The sequence below is a fragment of the Hyperolius riggenbachi genome, chromosome 8 (genome assembly GCF_040937935.1).
Source record: "Hyperolius riggenbachi isolate aHypRig1 chromosome 8, aHypRig1.pri, whole genome shotgun sequence".
Classification (NCBI taxonomy): Eukaryota; Metazoa; Chordata; class Amphibia; order Anura; family Hyperoliidae; genus Hyperolius; species Hyperolius riggenbachi.
In genome coordinates, this window is record NC_090653.1 from 244010584 (window position 1) to 244029412 (window position 18829).

General features: G+C 46.2%; 1 long non-coding RNA gene across 2 annotated transcripts in view; it reads left to right on the forward strand.

Moving 5' to 3' along the window:
- Positions 1-18829, forward strand: part of LOC137527704 (uncharacterized) — a 667489-nt gene that overhangs the window by 476705 nt on the left and 171955 nt on the right. The gene's annotated exons all lie outside the window — the stretch shown is intronic.

An 18829-nucleotide genomic window follows, 5' to 3' on the forward strand; every position in this document is an offset into this window, starting at 1 on the left:
CACATGATTGCATGTATGTTCTGGGCAAATTTGCTACATGATTGCATGTGTTTTCTGGGCAAATCTGCCGACATGATTGCAGGTATTTTCTGGGCATATCTGCCGACATGATTGCAGGTATTTTCTGGGCATATCTGCCGACATGATTGCAGGTATTTTCTGGGCATATCTGCCGACATGATTGCAGGTATTTTCTGGGCATATCTGCCGACATGATTGCAGGTATTTTCTGGGCATATCTGCCGACATGATTGCACGTATTTTCTGGGCATATCTGCCGACATGATTGCACGTATTTTCTGGGCATATCTGCCGACATGATTGCACGTATTTTCTGGGCATATCTGCCGACATGATTGCACGTATTTTCTGGGCATATCTGCCGACATGATTGCACGTATTTTCTGGGCATATCTGCCGACATGATTGCACGTATTTTCTGGGCATATCTGCCGACATGATTGCACGTATTTTCTGGGCATATCTGCCGACATGATTGCACGTATTTTCTGGGCATATCTGCCGACATCATTGCACGTATTTTCTGGGCATATCTGCCGACATCATTGCACGTATTTTCTGGGCATATCTGCCGACATCATTGCACGTATTTTCTGGGCAAATCTGCCGACATGATTGAATGTATTTTCTGGGCAAATCTGCTCACATTATGTGTATTTTCTTGAGAAAACCTGCACAATTATGTGAATTTTCTGGGGAAAGGGTCACCAAAACTTGGGCCCACTGTCTTTGCGTTGCACTTTTCAAGGGAACCTGAGGTGAGAATAATATTGAGGCTGCCATATTTCTCTCCTTTTAAGCAATACCAGTTGCCTGGTTGCCGTTCTGGTCCTCTGCCTCTTATTCTTTCAACCATAGACCCTGAACAAGCATGCAGCAGGTCAGGGGTTTCTGACAATATTGTCAGAACTGAGAAGATTAAGCTGCATGCTTGTTGCTGGTGTAATTCAGTTTATTACTGCAGCCAAATAGATCAGCAGGGCCGCCAGGCAACTAGTATTGTTTAAAAGGAAATAAATATGGCAGCCTCCATATCACTCTCACCCCGGGATCACTTTAAATTACAGTTAGCTCCGCCCTTATCCGGTCATTGCCACGCCCATTTCGCGCGCCGCAGGTTATAGCTGCACCCATTTTTGGGCGCGGCGCGCTTCACGCGCCACAGGTCAGGGGGGCCCACAATTGATATTTTGCACAGGGGCCCACTGCTGCCTGTGTCCGCCACTGATTGGTGGGTCTCCTCTTTGCCGCATACCCAGCTCCTGATGTATGTCATGTGATTCGGGATGCAAGTATGCAGCCTAGAAAGTATGCAGCATAGAGTTAGTGGCTGCCAGGAAGAAGAGGAGACCTGACGCAGAGCTGGAGCAGGTAAAATAACACTGCTTTGCTGTGCTTAATCTGCACAGGGGGGATTAGGCGTCGGCCTCCATAGCCCCAAGTTCCCTCCATGATGGCAGGGTTCGCATGGGCTATTGTTATGCCGCTGCATTCAACTCAGGAAAAAAGCATCATATCAAATAAAATGTTGTGTCATGCTACAAGTATGGCCACCATTATACATTCCCATAATAGTATGGTTACCATGACTGCCACCACTCATAGCAGGAGTGTTCACAGCCATACCTGCTATGGGGGGGGGGGGGGGGCTGTGTTGGAGGTGAGTAGTTGGGACACCCCACAGCCCCAGGTCCCTCTGGTAGATGCATGGGCTGCTCCCCCAGTAGATATGCTTTTGGATTACAGAGAAAAGGATTGTTTGTTGGATTGGGCTGTGGCATAATGCAGTACATGACTCCTTAAAGTGGAACTTTACTGAAAGATAGTAGTGGGGGAAAAAAATAAATCAATACATTGCCAAGTGAGAAGTTATAAATTAGAAAATAGATCAAGATATAATTGTATCTCGCCTTCTAATTTGTTCATGTTGTTTGATTCACCACAGGGCCAGATTTATCATAAGGCACTGTAGGCACATGCCTACAGGCGCCTGATGATGGAGGGGAGCCTCACTCCCCTAGCACCTCCCTCCTTCCCTATGCTGAATCCCAAGCAGAGCATGAATGAGAGTTTAGTCTCCCAGCTCTCGGTATTCCACTGACAAGATCTCCCTTCAGTTGGGGCACCACTAGCTATTTAATACTGAGGGTACTTTTGGCTACCTAATGCTAAGGGACACCTATAGCTACCTATGATGGGTAAGGGAGAAATGACAGGTGGGTCAGCCAGCACACTTGCGGTGCAGTTCGCCTGGGATTTGTGGGCTCCTGGAGGGGTGGAGTTTAGGGTGCCAGGACATCTGTGCCTATTGGCTCTTAATGTAAATCTGAGCCTGATCCACCATCAGCCTGCAGTATTTACTACTGGCAGACATAAAAAATAGACAGCACCAACTGCTTTTTTTTCTGTAAATACACCCCCTAACCAGAGCAGGGACAAGGTCCTCCAGCACCCAAGGCTGAGACACCAAAGTGCGCCCCTCCATCCCTCCCACCCCAGCCGTCACACACTGATTGCTATTAGACTAGGAGGGCCACAGGGCCCACAACCTCCCCAACACCTCAATCTCTAGTTATCTGGCTTGCAGTCACTGCCATGTATCCCCTTTTCTTATTTCTTTCTGCTTCATACACAATTAGGAATGACAGCTGAATGAATTGTGCGCCCCCTCCTACACTGCGCCCTGAGGCTGGAGCCTCTCCAGCCTATGCCTCGGCCCGGCCCTGCCCCTAACAATGTGATAGGCTAAGAGGTTGGGGTATATATATTTATATATAAATTACAGATATGTGTGCACAGAGGGGGATACTGCTTGCTTGGCAGTTAGAAACAGCTGTTATTTCCCACAGTGCATCGAGGTTCACAAACAGGAATCTGTCAGGGCCATGGCCCTTACATCACACTGTGGGAGGGATTTCACCACTATATCAGCCACACAGACCACCCTGATGATCTATTTGAGAAAAGGGGGTATCAGCTACTGATTGGGATGCAGTTCAACCCTGAGTTAAAGTTCCTCTTTAAGTTTTATTTCATGTCCCATTCAATGTTGGGGGTAATAGCAGCTGAATTATGATGTTTGGACTCCTGTCATACACTGCATCGAGTTACACAGAAACAGATAAATAGTATCTGATAACTTATATACTACCGATTATATTTTGTAGTTCTTTAAGCAGCGCACAAAATATCTCAGTGTGGTCATTGTGGGTTACGTACCGTTTTAGAACCAATATTGTGCTGAGGCTGGGGTTCAGGCTAGCAGGCCTCAGGTCATGGCTACTCCTACAGCCAAGCAGGGAGAGCCTGCCATCTTGCCAGATTAGCACTAATGAGTCCTTGTGGAATGCTGACCCTGGTGACCTTAGCGGGAAGGTCACTACTGGAGCTGCAGGGGGGCAAACCATGCCGGCTAAGATGGAGGGCCAGAGCCTGAATAAATGAACCTTGAATGCGGGGTGCAGAGCAGCGCGTCTTTTCTGCTCTCTCTCTTTCTAGATCACACTGTTCCTTCCCTTTCCAGCTAGCAGCAAAGCTGATAAACGTATGGATATTTTTAGCTGGGATTGAGCTACAATTAATTAGCTTGGTTGCAGCAGTGCATGCTGGAAGCCTGGATGGGAACAGTTGCTCCTCCTGAACATGACAAACACCGCTCTCCAATATGATGGCACGGCGTATAGAAAATGGAACAGCGGTTTAAAGAGGACTAGTCACAAAACTGCACTTGTAATAATATGGATCTCCACATTCATTTAATTCTAGGATTTATATCAGCCTGGCATTTTGCTTTGTTATTTCATAATATAGTTTTTCTTTTCCAAACCTCAGCGCCTGCCAATTTGGAAGTGCCAATAAGGGAGTTGTTATGAGTCTGGCCACGGGTGGGAGGAAGAGGGCTTCCCTGAAGTGAGACCTGTTTTTTACAAAAGTATCCCATAAGGGATGGCAAACAGGTGGCCCTAGTGGCTGTTGGATAACTTTCCTGCAAGGTTCCGCTTACGCTTAGCCCACAGGATTAACCCTCCAAGAGTTAGCGGTAACATGTAAGGCTGCAATGTGTGACCTAGTAGTCATTCAGACCATGTCAGTTACAGGAACTAAAAGTCCTAGGATCCATTCACAAAAGCTTGCACTTGCACTTATCATAATGAACCTCTGCTGAGCTGAAGTGCTGGCTGTAAACAGTTAATGAGCAGAGGGGGGGAAGTGGGTGGGGTCAGATAATCTGTGTGCTGACAAAGACAGACTAGCTGGTGCACCCTCCCAGACAACCTCCTATCTGTGAGCATGGGATAGAGAGAGTAGTGTGGACGATTTCCAGTAATATTGATGCCTCCACACAAATAGATCTACAAGAGCAGAAACATACCTGCAAATCATGGGGGATCATAGTGAATCTTTGAGGACTGCAAGAGTGTCCACTATGTGTTCCATTCACCCACCATAATTAATGTAGCAACCATGTCTCCCTTCTCTCCCTCTAAATCACTGAAACGGAGGAGTCTCCTAAAACAAATACCAGCTTTATTAAAAAATTACTATAGCAGCCACATAAGACCACTTAGGCCCCGTTCACACTTGCGTTTTGGCAAGTAAACGGACCGGATCCTGATCGGATCCTGACCTGATCCTGATCAGAACCGTACAGTTCCGATCTGGATCCGATCCGGATCCGGTCCGTTTGCATCAGGCATGCATCAGGCTGCCATCCGGATCAGTGGGCAAAAAATAGCGAAATTTTAAGAAAAAAATGTTGGGGTCAGCAGAAGGTGCACCTGGTGCACCTGTAGAATCAGGTTCCTCCGCTGTAGGCCTCACCTCCACCTCCGACATTCTGCCAAACAGCTCCAGCACGTCTGTCACTGCTGCTCCACTCCAGACATGCTTGGCTCATGTGTCCCCATCCGAAATGGCCGCTTGGATACACATAGGAAGTGGGGTAGAACGTCAGGTTTTTGTAGGCAGTGTGTTCTGTGCCTTCCGTTTCCCATTGGTTTCTGTGTTCCGGATGGTGCTGTCAGGCTCAGGTCCGGCTCTGGTCCGGGTGCGTGGGCCGGAGATCCGGACCCAAAAAATAGCGCATGTTGGAAAAGAGTCCAAAATCCGGATCCGATCCGGCTCCGGTACGTACGGAACGGACGCGTGTGAACGTCCGCATAGACTTTACATTGCTATGCGGAACGTACGTTCCGTTTGTACATTATGCAGTCCGGATCAGATCCAGAAAATCCGGATAGCGAACGCTAATGTGAACCGGGCCTTATCCCCCCATAAACATGGCCGTGTTCAGTGTGTCTTTAGCTGATCAACCATCTAATCATCACCAGCACTCATGCCACAAACACACAAGGTGCTGGTGATGATTGGATGGTTGATCAGCTGATGACACCCTGAACACGGCCATGTTTATTTTTAAGGGGGGATAAGGGGTCTTATGTGGCTGCTATAGTACTTTTTTAATAAAGTTGGTATCTGTTTAAGGAAAATCCCCTGTTTCAGTGTATTTAAGTCTTGGATGAGATTACAGGGTGTGGCTCCCCCTGATGGGTAACAGTTCAGCAGTAAATATCCTCAGGCGTTCCTCCATTTTTTGCTATGGTCTAGAAGACATATGGCCTAGTGTTCTCATGGCATGTTGCTGACTAAATCACAGCCTTCCTTCTATGGGAATATCAGCCTTTGGGCATGTTTGTTTTCTGAGTTGTTAGAAAAACTCCATTAGAAAAAAACTGGTTGCTGTGAAACAGGAAAAACATAATATGGGAATGAAGCCAGTGAGTCACCAGAAGTGCAGTGTTTTAAATGGCCTTAAAGTGAATTAGGGCAACATCAGCAGGCTAACGAATGGCGGAGGGCTGACGGAGCACGGTGGGGGGTGAGTAGGGGAAACAAAGCTATCGGCCATCGGTCGGCTGAATTGATCCCTCTGGCGGATTGCTGGCCAGGCGGCTCTTGTGAGTCCGGGGCTGCTGTACACACACCAGATTATTGGCAGAGGCGGTCATTATTAGCTGTCTCAGCTGGCTGTAATCTAGCATGCGCCTTTAGTCATGTGACTCAGAGATCTGTGCAGACATATGCAGCTGCCAGGAAAGTGACACTGACTTCTACTGTGCAGAGCCATCACCTGACCCCACCTACCTCCTCCTTCTTCTCCCTACAGTGGGCAGAGTCAGCTCTGTGCTCACAGAAAAAGACTGGCTGGTGTCCCCTCCCAGACCCTCCCTGCATACCTCCTCTGGTGTAAGGATGGGATAAGAGAAGAGGTCAAACTGGTAGTCAAAAAAGTGAACAGTGCAAAAAGCTTTGTGTATTGCAAACTATGCAACATGCATTAAAAACACAAGCCTAAACTAGGGCTTTAAAGAGGACCTAGATTGTAATTTTTATTACATTCAATAACATTAATGTAAACCTCTTGCATGTATCTATTAGAATTGGCGGGTGACAGGGGTTGAAACTGACCCCCTCGCCTGTAAATCAGTACTCTTTTGAAACTCCGCCCCCTGTGCAATCCCTCCGTGGCCATATTTATCTGAATTGTTTCAAAGCTCTGTGGCCACCCCCACCAGGGTTGCCATGGTCCACTTTAGCTCAGCAGCCACCTATTGGGCTGCAGCTGCTGAGCTGGAGGTGGATCAAGGTGAAACAGCTGAGGGTGGCCACAGAGCTTCAGAACACTTCAGAAAAAATGGCATGGCAGTTTTTCAAAGGAGGGGGTGGAGTTTCAAAAGGTCAGTATCAGCCTTTAGTAGAAGTGATGCTTCCATGTTCAGCCTAGCAAATGAGACTTTACCATGAGCACAAGGACATTGTCATAAAACCCGCGCGCACAAACAAAGCGGAAGAGTGTAATTTATGAGACCGCTAGTTTATGCTCTGTGAGGTGTAATTAGATTAACTAATCAGCAGAAGCAGGTCTGCGGTTTGCTGAAGCCACTCAACATCTCTTAACTACACTGAGCCTACACAGAGAACATCTTTAGGATTCACACCATGAATGTGAGCGGTTAATTATTACAATAGTCTACCATAGTCTGTAGTTGTTGTCAGCAATCATTAAATTCATGGAGATGTTTGCAGTTTCCACAAATTATCTTCAGTGGTATTCCCTCTAAATGCAAATTGGGTGTTTCACTTTTTTTGGCAAGTCACACATTTGGACTATAGGAGCCTAGGTAACATGTGTTGCGGTAATTGCGCAAGGTGTGCTATGTAGTTGGCATAAATAATGGTAAAATTGCCATGTGCTCCCTGTGTCAATAACCATATACCCAAAGCTGTATCATTTTATTTATTTTGTATTTATATCGTACTGACATCCTTCATAGAGCTTTACACAGTCTAGTCTTGTTACTAAGGGTGCCCATACATTAGACGAATTTGTGGGCCGACCGACCTTCCAATCCAATAATCTTATCGAACTGGAGGAGAATCGATGCCATTACATTGCGATCCAATCATTCTTTCAATCTGTTCCGAGACAAATATCTGTCAAAAGGATTGGACAAGCATGGCTGACAATCTCAGTTGCAAAGGCTCGATCCGGTGCATGGCAGTAATGGCATTCGATTTCTCAACGACCCAAGGAACCCCCACCAATGTGCCCCCAAGTGTATGTGTTCCTCATGGCAGTGTGCAGTGTCGAAAGCACATCTGTCCACTGCCATGAATCCTGGCCTCCTCCGGTGTCCGGCATCACCGTGAGCACCTGTACCATGTGACACCACCACATGTAGTGACGCCGCTACATGCACCGGTTTGCGGCATTGCGACAGGTGAGCTTTCAACATTGGACATGGGCACTGGGAGGACTCATATACACCTGAAGGGTGGCAGCAGGACAATTCATACTGAAGTCTATTAAAAAATTGCTGTGCAGTGTGTGGGCAGGCAATAGCTCCCTCTCTGATCGAATCTGATCAGGATCTGTAGAGAATTAACTGTACTTACATACGTGATTACTAGGCATGGTCGGAAAAGCCCATTTCCGTTTCCGGGACAATTCCGCATACCGTCATACTGAAATTCCGCTACCGTTTCATTCCGACGGTATACCGGAGCTATTCCGCGGAATTCCGACGTATACGTCTCTCTCTCTCTCTCTCTCTCTCTCTCTCTCTCTCTCTCTCTCTCTCTCTCTCTCTCTCTCTCTCTCTCTCTCTCTCTCTCTCTCTCTCTCTCTCTCTCTCTCTCTCTCTCTCTCTCTCATCCATCCTCTTATATCATCAAGTAGGGAATTGCAGATTTTCAAAACAGCTTATATACCATAGCTGGGATTTGAACCCAGGATGCAGTATGTAGTAGGTATCTGTCTTACCCTCTAGACCATGAACCACACTACATGCTAAAGCTGGCCTAGCATAAACCATACTACCATTATGCTACTGCCAATAGAGCGCGCCCTAGTGGCTGCTGCTCTGCTCTGGCGCTTTGAGTCCGCAAGGAGAAAAGCGCAATATAAATGTTATTTGTCTTGTCTTGTCTTGTCTTATGATCAATTCAATAGAAAAAGTAGCATGATTAAGGATTTGTACTTTTTGAAAAGCATGCTTATATACCATAGCTGGGATTTGAACCCAGGACGCAGTGTGTAGTAGGTATCTGTCTTACCCTCTAGACCATGAACCACACTACATGCTAAAGCTGGCCTAGCATAAACCATACTACCATTATGATCAATTCAATAGAAAAAGTAGCATGATTAAGGATTTGTACTTTTTGAAAAGCATGCTTATATATCATAGCTGGGATTTGAACCCAGGATGCAGTGTGTAGTAGGTATCTGTCTTACCCTCTAGAGCATGAACCACACTACATGCTAAAAGTGGCCTAGCATAAACCATACTACCATTATGATCAATTCAATAAAAAAGTAGCATGATTAAGGATTTGTACTTTTTGAAAAGCATGCTTATATACCATAGCTGGGATTTGAACCCAGGACACAGTGTGTAGTAGGTATCTGTCTTACCCTCTAGACCATGAACCACACTACATGCTAAAGATGGCCTAGCATAAACCATACTACCATTATGATCAATTCAATAGAAAAAGTAGCATGATTAAGGATTTGTACTTTCTGAAAAGCATGCTTATATACCATAGCTGGGATTTGAACCCAGGATGCAGTGTGTAGTAGGTATCTGTCTTACCTTCTAGACCATGTCTAGACCCTCTAGACCATGAACCACACTACATGCTAAAGGTGGCCTAGCATAAACCATACTACCATTATGATCAATTCAATAGAAAAAGTAGCATGATTAAGGATTTGTACTTTTTGAAAAGCATGCTTATATACCATAGCTGGGATTTGAACCCAGGATGCAGTGTGTAGTAGGTATCTGTTTTACCCTCTAGACCATGAACCACACTACATGCTAAAGGTGGCCTAGCATAAACCATACTACCATTATGATCAATTCAATAGAAAAAGTAATTCGCATAGCAAGTGTCGTCCACTACACAGCTGATTTGCATCACTACAGCCTAGCCCTGCGATTTCAACCAAGGAAGCGGGTCCCGACGGGTGACATCCATCAAAGGTTTGTACACACCTTATGCCTCGAACGCTAAGGCTACGTACACATGGGCAATGACTGTCACCGTCCAGAATCGGGAGTTGATCCCTAGGGAAACAGTTGTGTCCACAAGCTTGTACCGATGCCATATGAGTGCAATGAAAGCCTGTAGCTTAGTCTAGCCTGCTAGCTTATTCCCATGTGATCACACCTCATCTATTCCCTCCTGTGTAAGGTCCTGTACATGCGCTAGATGGTTATCTTCCAAGGCTGACTGCTGAATCATCTTGCCCGAGCACCTGTCCATATTTCTACCTCCTTAACCCTCCTGTTCTTTTCCGCTCCATGGTGCGCTGCATGTCATACCTTCCCCCCCCCCCTCCCCTCTATATTAACGCAATGCATCCCTAGCAAGGAGGCTAGTTATGCATCTGTACAACATTGGGCCCTGCAGACCACAGTACTCCTGCGGGTTTATGAACTTTACGCATCTTTGGTTGGCAAGCAGGCTAGTAGCTATTGTGGTAGTTGAAATTCAATGCACTTTTTATGTGGATGTTTAAAGGGAACCTAAACTGAGAAGGATGTGGATTTTTCCTTTTAAAATAATACCAGTTGCCTGACTCTCCTGCTGATCCTGTGTCTCTTACTTTTACTTTTAGCCACAGCCCCTCAACAAGCATACAGATCAGGTGCTCTAAATGAAGTCAGACTGGATTAGCCGCATGCTTGTTTCAGGTGTGTGATTCAGCCACTTCTGCAGCCAAAGAGATCAGTAGGACTGTCAGGCACCTGATATTGTTTAAAAGGAAAAATAAATATCCTTCTCAGTTTAGGTTCCCTTTAAGAGGAAAGGAAAGATTATTAGGGTAAGCAACAGAAACTCTGCTTTAATGTTTCAGTTTTAGGAAATAACAGCAGGAGCGTTGCTAGGAGCCTTAGAGATCCGGGGCACTTTTGGGCACTCTAAATGGAAAATGGGTGTGGCCCAGCACCAGAGTATGGGTGTGGTCATGGGTGGAGCCAAATTTACATGAACTTAAGAGCAGTAGGCCTGCCCAGCAAAATGTCCGATGAAGCCTCCTCTCCATTAATAAAAAAAAAAAAAAAAATGCAGCTTATTACATAAATAGGCAGTGTCACTGAAACATAACTAGGCAGAGTTACCTGGCTTCTGTGCTGGCCAGTCTGGCTTTCTGTAGGGCGGGCTGCCTGGCTATCTGGCAGTTCCCCCATAGCATTCCCTGACCTTCTAGTGGACCCCCTCCCATGCTCTCATGGACCTCCCATTGAGGCACTACAACTCCCAGCATGCCCCCATAGAAGTACTACAGCTCCCTGCATGCCCCCATAAAGGCACCACAGCACCCAACATGCCACCATAGAAGAACCACTGCTCCCTGCATGCCAACATAAAGGCATCACAGTGCCCAACTTGCCTCCATAGAAGAACCACAGCTCCCAACATGCCCCCATAGAAGAACCACAGCTCCCTGCATGCCACCATAAAGGCATCCCAGTGCCCAGCATGGCACCACAGCACCCTGCAGGCCCACATAGAGGCACCACAGCACCCAGCATACCCCGATTGATACACCACAGCTGACTCTGCCTGGGGGACATCCGGGGCCACTGATCTTTGGGGCTAGCTACGCCCCTGAGTAACAGTAGATTCATATGCATGAACTTGATACAGGGTAATTTCATGCTGAAATCCAGCTTTAGTGCTGTTTTATTATACTGTACAACCTGAAAACACTACTTTATGCTGTGAAAATCAGTAGTTACATGGACACTGCTGGCCTCTTTAGCCAAGTCCCCTCCTGGCATTGGCATAAAGGGACTGCATCATTAATGTGGAAACACCTCACCTCCTCTCCCTTCACTGCCTGACAGGAGGTGGAGGGCCTGATGTGCCAGGGATCCAGGCCAGGACAGAATTCACCTGACTGAGGAGGTGAGAGCAGCTATTCATAAACTACAATAAGGGCCCTTTCACACCTAAGTGGGAAACGTGCGATTCCCGCTAATCGCTAAAGCACTAGCGGTTTTTAAAAACGCTAGTGCTATATTAGTCTATGGCAGTGTTTACACTTGAGTGATTAGCGATAATCGCGGGCGTTCTGTGATTATCACTAATCGCAAACGTGTTGCATGCAGCATTTTTATGACGATTTAGGAGCGATCGCCATTAGCATATATTGAAACGCTAATTGCGATCGCTCCAAAAACGCAAATTTGTACAGTGATTTTTCCACGTTAAATCGTGGAAAAATCACCCACAGAGGACGGTAGCGCAAATCGCTAGTGGTTAGGGATTTTAGGTGTGAATGGGCCCTATTACTTGGATACAAGTGTAATAACATAAATAGCACTACCATTAGATAGAAGAGTGCTATAGAGAACAGTTATCAGTCACCAAGTCCAGGGACTTTGCTTGTGTAATGTTTTAATGACTTGTTTACTTCTGATATAAAAACTTAACTCTCAAACCAGTAGTTAGTGTAAAAAAAAGGTTTTAATTTAATTTGTAATAATTTACAGTGTTTTTAACAAAGAAAAATAAAAAAATTGGGGGGTGTTAAATACAATAAAAAATAGAAATAAGATGCTAAAAAAAAGCACTTAACATTTCCTTGAAATAAGAAGATAAAAAAGTCGATGGAAAAATCTAAATTATATATATATATATATATATATATATATATATATATATATATATACATATCATTGTTTCATCATTCCTTGTACATATTATTTAGAACAAAAAGGATGCCAATAAATGGTGGTGCTTTCTTCAGCTTTTAGAGTTGTTAATTGGGCAGCTGCCTTAATTGCTCCAAGCCCACTCAGGATAGATGATATCCATATCAGCGGTCGTCTCCACTCCCCAACGTTGAAATAATTAGGTGACACTCCGTAAACTGAGCCGGAACTGTAGAAATGAATTAAAAGCGGAAACCTAGCTGGCTCGTCTCTCCAGTTGCCGGAGTGGGAGCACAGGCGCTGGCTTGTTGATGTGGATGTCAGTTGCTTGGTTATCCTCTGTGCAGATCCGGTTTCTGGATTTCCAAGCAGAGAGCGGATCTCAGTGGCTGTAGAGGTTCTGGCCTTGAGATAGGAAGGCAGCTGTGCTCTCTGTTCCTGCAAAAATAGTTCTGCCTTTCATGTTCTCCAGTGGAGTGACAGAGCTGCCAGGAAGCTGCTGGTGAGACTGGAGCTGTCAACCTTGGGGCTTTTAAATGTGCTAAGCCAAGTGCAATCAGCATGTGAAAGAAAGATGGTAGGAAAACATATAGGCAGCCAGCTTTGTTTTCCCAGCATGCACATGTGTGTTATGGTGCAGTAACCAGTACAACTGTTATGAAAAGAAAAAAATAAGATATATATATATATATATATATATATATATATATATATATATATATATACATACATACACATTGTACACTAATATACAAAATACAGAATTGGTATATAGTTGGAAAAGTGGAGGGGGTCAGGGACAGAGCCTTGAGGTACCCCCACAGACAAAGGATGGGGAGAAGAGATCTGCCGACAGATGAAAGATTATATATATATAACCTTCTGCCATCACCTATTCCATAAATTATTTCACTTCTGGACCTCCGTGTACCTTTCTGGTTAAAATCACCTAGGATTAGTCCCTGAATGCTTGTGAAGGGTTTGTTTACAGTAACCCTGTAGCGTATTGCCACTACTACTATCTTATTATGCGTAAGGGAGGGAACATTTCAACAAGACTACCTATTCCTGTCTGAACTTTAGCCAAAAGTTATATTTTTCAAGGAGTAAGTACGGAAACTAGGAAGAACGGACAAGACACACAAGACACAGAGGTTTGTGGACGTATGTAGATAGCTTTGCCTTAGTTTAGGTCTGCGTTAATACGTCTGTCAACAACAGACATGTCTCCTATATCAGATTAGAAGAGTACATCCTTGTACACATACTGAATAAACCTTGTCCAAGACAATTGTTTTGTGCCACCTCAGATGTATCTAGCATGGGCACAGCTTCCCCACAATGTTGTTTAACTATTTGCCATTCAATGAGTCCACTGTCTTCTTTTGTAACCCACACCATGGGACACAACTCTCTCAATCACCGCTCCCACCTGCATAGAACAATATATTCTACTTGGCAACAGTTAAGGATGACTTCTGTACAATGCTCATTCCCGAAACTCGATTAACAATTGTTAAAGTGTACCTGAGGCTGACCTTGGGTTAAAAACCACATACTTACCGAAGTAGAGGGGAACCTCTGGATCCTGTAGAAGCTTCCAACGCCGTCCTCCGGTCCTCCATTGCCACTCACAGGCCACCCCAAGGAATTCCAACAAGTGCTTGTTGGATTGAAGATCGGGACCGTGCACTTCTTTAGGAATGAGAACAGTCATACTGCACTTGAATGATGGCTGCCACGCCTGTGGAGTAATCCGAAGTTGCTCATGCACGAGTGGCTCCATGTAACTTCACAGGTGTGGCCGTAGTCACGTGGGTGCAGCACAGTCGCACTCATGCATGAAGAGGAGCATGGCCCAGATCTTCCAGAGGGTCTCAACTAGCACAGGCGAGGATGATTCTGGAAAACTCTTCAACCTGCACCTAATCAGTGAGGAGACCTTGGGTAAGAATCCCTAACACTGCTACCAGAGGCGTAGCTAGGGTTTTCAGCGCCCGGGGACAAAGACTATTAATGCGCCCCCTAAGGTGAAGGGTCGTGACCAAATGTGGGCGTGGTTATGGGTGCTCCACATTTGGTCACGCCCCTTCAAATGTACATGGAGGTTAGCAGGCTCACGCTCACCCACCCTCCCTCAGTATGTACCTTCCAGCATGTTCCAAGACAAATTCAGCAATCATGAGCCCCCCCCCATCAAGACAAATTCCGCAATCATGAGTAAACATGAGGCCCCCAACATGACCAACTCAGCAATCATGAGGCCCCCAACAAGACAAATTTAGCAATCCTGAGGCCCCCAACAAGACAAATTCAGCAATCATGAGGCCCCTAACAAGACAAATTCAGCAATCATGAGGCCCCTAACAAGACAAATTCAGCGATCTTGAGGCCCCCAACAAATCATGAGGCCCCCAACAAGACAAATTCAGTAACCATGAGGCCCCCAACAAGACAAATTCAGCAGTCATGAGGCACATAAATAGACAGCATTTCACATAAATAGGCAGAATGCCCCCTTAATATGGTAGACACCTCTCACCTGGCAGCAGTTCCCCAAAATACACTCAATCTGACAGCAGTGCTTCCCCAAAAATAGGTAGCCCCAGGTCTATAGGTGTCCCCAGAATAGGTGGCCAGCAGTATAGATGTCCCCAGAACAGGTAGCCAGGGGTAGAGATGTCCACAGAACAGGTAGCCAGGGGTATATGTGCCCAGAGTAGGTAGCCAGGGGTATATATGCCCAGAGTAGGTAGCCAGGGGTATATGTGCCCAGAGTAGGTAGCCAGGGGTATATGTGCCCAGAGTAGGTAGCCAGGGGTATATATGCCCAGAGTAGGTAGCCAGGGGTATATGTGCCCAGAGTAGGTAGCCAGGGGTATATGTGCCCAGAGTAGGTAGCCAGGGGTATATGTGCCCAGAGTAGGTAGCCAGGGGTATATGTTCCCAGAGTAGGTAGCCAGGGGTATATGTGCCCAGAGTAGGTAGCCAGGGGTATATGTGCCCAGAGTAGGTAGCCAGGGGTATATGTGCCTAGAGTAGGTAGCCAGGGGTATATGCCCAGTATATGTAGGCAGGGGTATATGTGCCAAGAGTAGGTAGCCAGGGGTATATGTGCCCAGAGTAGGTAGCCAGGGGTATATGTGCCCAGAGTAGGTAGTCAGGGGTATATGTGCCCAGAGTAGGTAGCCAGGGGTATATGCCCAGTATATGTAGGCAGGGGTATATGTGCCCAGAGTAGGTAGCCAGGGGTATATGTGCCCAGAGTAGGTAGCCAGGGGTATATATGCCCAGAGTAGGTAGCCAGGGGTATATGTGCCCAGAGTAGGTAGCCAGGGGTATATGTGCCCAGAGTAGGTAGCCAGAGGTATATATGCCCAGAGTATGTAGCCAGGGGTATATGTGCCCAGAGTAGGTAGCCAGGGGTATATGTGCCCAGAGTAGGTAGCCAGGGGTATATGTGCCCAGAGTAGGTAGCCAGGGGTATATGTGCCCAGAGTAGGTAGCCAGGGATATAAGTCCAGTATATGTAGGCAGGGGTATATGTGCCCAGAGTAGGTAGCCAGGTCAGGTGTCCCCCTCCCCAGCAGGAGGGGAGCAGCGCAGAGAAGAGCTGCTCTCCCTTCCTCGCTGTCCCCTCCAATGTCCGGGTGGCTGGCAGCGGCGGGTGGAACTTACCTCCGTCTCGTCGCAGCGCCGGATGGATCTGCCACTACTCTGGTCTGGTCCAGACCAGAGCAGCGGCTGCGCACCCGAACTTCCGCCCGGCGCTGGAGCGAGACGGAGGTGAGTTCCGCCCGCCGCTGCCAGCCAAGAGCCACCCGGACATTGGAGGGGACAGCGAGGGAGGGAGAGAGCACCTAAGGTGAGGGAAGGAGGGGGGATATGGCCCCCCTTCCCCACCGTCCGCACAGCTCTCTCTCTTCTCTGCGCTGCTCCCCTCCGCCGCCAAAAAAAAAAAAAAAAAAAAAAAACCTGGCAGCTCAGCCAGGCGGAGGGCGCCCTTGGGGACCAGGCGCCCCGGGGCACTTGTCCTACCCCGACCCCCCCTAGCTCCGCGCCTGACTGCTACTGCCTATAGAGCGCGTCCTAGTGGCTGCAGCTCTGGTGCTATGAGTTCACCAAGAGAAAAGTGCAATATAAATGTACTGTGCCTTGTCTTGTCTCTACAGGATCCAGAGACTTCCCTCATCTTTGTTAAAGTGGATCCGAGATGAAAAACTAACTATAACAAGTAACTTGTCTATATATCTTATGTACAGTTTAGACAGCAAATATATCTGCAAACAGCTTCAATAGGCTATAATAATTTCTTCCTGTGATACAATGACAGCAGCCATGTTGTTTGTAAATATTACAAACAGGCAAGCTTATCTGCATCTTCTGTGAAAAAAAAAACCTAATCCCCCTCCTCCTCCCTCCTCCCCTCTGCCTCTGAAATCTCTGGCTAGTAATACCTCCCCCTCCTCCTGCCCAGACTGAGCTCCCATGAGCCCTTGCTATTGCCAAGGCTCTCTGAAAAGCTGTGGGTGAGGCTTGTTTAGTTTATAAGGAATTAGAGTATTAAAACAAAAACAAAAAAGTATTTGGCTTGAGGAATGCCCTATAAACAATAGGAAAGGAACACAATTTTGCAATGAGTAAAAGTTCGCATCCACTTTAAGTATGTGTTTTCTTACCCCAGGTTTGTCTTGGGTTCTCTTTAAAGGCAACAGAAATTGAGTGTGTTGTAGACAGCATATAGTTGAATCTGTACAGGCAGGAAGTATCTGTGAAATGCACCATATTTTGCCAATACACATTGAGTGGCAGATTTACCAGAAAAAAAGTTTCTTAGAGTTATTGCTCAGAACAGCCAACCAGAATTCTTGCTCTGAAGAAATCCTCCAGCCTTGCTCTAGTTGTCCTCCAATTTTCCTTGCGCTGGAGGTAGGTTATTCCTTTCAAATAGTTTAACTCTTTTAATTATTTTATCCACATGTGGGAGCCTCTTACTCTTCTGATCTAATAATCATAGGTTATTTTCAGTGAAAAATGCGTGACAAAGCAATTCTTTGTTTCAGAGCGATACTCCAGAGGAGTACGGGGTGTTCAGCTTAGAAGTACACAATGGATATTAATACTGACAATTTTGATTTAACATGCCTTATAAGTTACAGCAAGTGCTGAAAGTGACCTCTGTAATGCTGTGCAGACATTTGGGCATGTCTCACCTTATTTATGGCAATACACTAGTTACATTCTGAATTACAGTGGTGATGTTCATCTTCAGTGTCTCCTTATTGTGGAGATTACATCTGTATACTGTGTTAAAGAGAAACCGTAATGACATATCGTAGCATGCAGTTCATTATTCAGACTACCACATTTTATGTTAAATATCCTAGTTTCAGTATCAGAAACACTTCCTATAGCTATATATTGCTGTATATTAGTATGTAGCCCCGCCCTTCCACTGAGGCTTAGCCTAGACTGTTCATTATGTGGAATCCCCCACCCATTGGGAGACCAGATATATTTCTGCTAGCTTTAGAACTCTCATATGTCGCCGCCTGTGATAACCTCTATCATAATCTATTGTTTAAAAAAAAAAAAACATCATGAAACATGGCCCAATCGTGATTATGGCAACATGTCCAGCGTTTACAGACATTGTCTTTGCACAACTCATATAACTTATATAATACTGAAATCAAGTGAAGTGTTTATTACTTAATTTACTTTATTACTCAATTTACTTGTAGACTTGTTACCTTATATACTCACATATAAGCCTAATTTTTCAGCAGAAAAAATAAGCTGAAAAGTTACCCTCTCGGATTATATACGAGTCAGTGGAGCGGAAGGGATGGTGGAGCAGGTTTTGTTACTAACAGAGGAGCATAAGGATCTTGCTCTAGTGATCCTGTTCTTGCTAGATGGCTCCCTGCTGTGTCTATGCCCTCCATCCTCTGCAGTATGGTGTGCAAAATGTGCTGCTCAAGACTAGAGATGTTGCGAACTGTTCGCTCGGCGAACATCTCTGGGGCTTTTACTACTTCCGGGTCGCTCTGACCCGGAGTAGTACGCCTGCGCTGCCCGGCGAAGCGCGTCCTAGATCGCGCTCCTGTTGCCGGGCACTCTCTGCGCATGTGCGTGACGTCGTTCATGACGTCACGCACATGCGCAGAGAGTGCCCGGCAACAGGAAGATCTAGGACGTGCTTCGCCGGGCAGCGCAGGCGTACTACTCCGGGTCAGAGCGACCCGGAAGTAGTAAAAGCCCCATGTATCCAGAGATGTTCGCCGGCGAACGGTTCGGGAACCGTTCGCTACATCTCTACTCAAGACTACCTGTGTCCCCTGGATTGTGGACTGGAGTGTGCAAGCAACATGTCAGTGGAGCAATGATTGCGGATTCTTCCTCTGTGGCAATCGCTGTGTCTCAAATCTATGACGCCACCTAGTGGCATCTTGAGACACAGCTGTATCATCCTTGGGGCACATCTGGCTATGGGGAGAAAGAATGACTTGTACTGGGGGCACATCTGGCTACTGTGGAGGGGGCTATACAGTACGGGAGTCAATCACTTTTTC